The sequence below is a fragment of the Aedes aegypti genome, chromosome 2 (genome assembly GCF_002204515.2).
Source record: "Aedes aegypti strain LVP_AGWG chromosome 2, AaegL5.0 Primary Assembly, whole genome shotgun sequence".
NCBI lineage: Eukaryota > Metazoa > Arthropoda > Insecta > Diptera > Culicidae > Aedes > Aedes aegypti.
The window spans coordinates 26,503,715-26,505,153 of NC_035108.1; positions in this window are offsets into that span (position 1 = coordinate 26,503,715).

The following is a 1,439-nucleotide window of genomic DNA, read 5'->3' on the forward strand; positions in this document are numbered from 1 at the left end:
ATCAGGTCATGCCATTAATACAGTCGTTTCATAGATATGGGGAGCCCACAAATATGAATCAGCTTGGGATTGAGTTTTGCATCTAGCCCCAGGCGATGATGGATTTTTTGCATCGCCATCAAGAAACTTTCCGAAAGTTCGTTCTTGGTTTTCTTGGTTGATATATTTAACAAATGTTTCCTAACGAATCAAAAAATGCCAATGTTATACTAATTTTAAATCCGTACAAAGCTTCTAGCTAACATCCAATCAGCTTGCTTTTTCTATCAGTAAACTTTTTGAAGAAGTTTTGAACAAATAATGATATAATGGTGGTCCACATCAATGAAAATTCAACTTTTGCCAATGAACAGACATCGGACCACACATCAACTTTTTCGTGTATCGAACTTGATTCGTTCCAACAATTCTGAAGACTATTCTACTGGTCTTGCTATGCTAGATATAGATAAAGCATTCGACAATGTTTGGCATGAAGGTAAAATTAAAAACCTATAATTTTCCAACATACATTGTTATAATAATCCAAAGCTATCCATTCATCTGAACTCCTAGTCTGAAAATGTGTCTGTTGTTTCTGTTTTGCATTGGAAACTAGACTCCCTGTAAGTGCGAAATCATAAATATAAGTGTATGGGATTACGTCGGCTCGGTTTGGAGTCTTCGCCGCGTTTATTCGTCATCTCATGCTGAAAAAGTCGATCAGATCAATCCGACGTAATGCCGCACTTTTATTCGTGATCCCGCACTTATAATGTGCGCAATGCGCTATAATAAAACTCATAGTTCCGATAACCAAAGGTTAAAAAAAAAGCTTTTTCTGGGTAATTTACGGCTTCGGCAAATACACAGTATTTTGCTATCAAAACACACCAATAAAAACATTCAGACGATTCTTTGTTCTATCAGCTTTCCGCTGACGAGATTTTCGAGACTGAATAAACAATTTAAATGAACGACTGAACGAGACTGAATAATCAATTTAAATGAACATGCCACAAAATGCGACTGATTTGGAGCTGCCGAATAGATTAGTCTGCAGTTCTTATGGGAAAGCTGCCGAAGAGAATGAGGCTGCCGACAATAGTCACACCGACATGAGATGTTCGAATCGTTGTAAAAATGTTTCCAAAAAGATTTTCACAAGTCTTTTGGTGTGAATCGATAGAGGATTGATCAGCACATAGATGTGAACAGTCAAACACGTAATTCGTCAGCTGATGTCCGAGAAAATTACAAAAGAAGCGCAGCATCAGCTTAGACTGCCGAGAATACGTAAATTCCTCTATTTTAGCGCTTAGTTAGAAAATAACTCCACATTTGAATCGATTCAACACCAGTAAACGTACGCCATGTGAGCCCATCTACTGAAAAATCCCGCCACTCTTATTTCTGCGTGTCTATCTCTCCTCTTCATCGTGTATCATCCCGCCAACCAG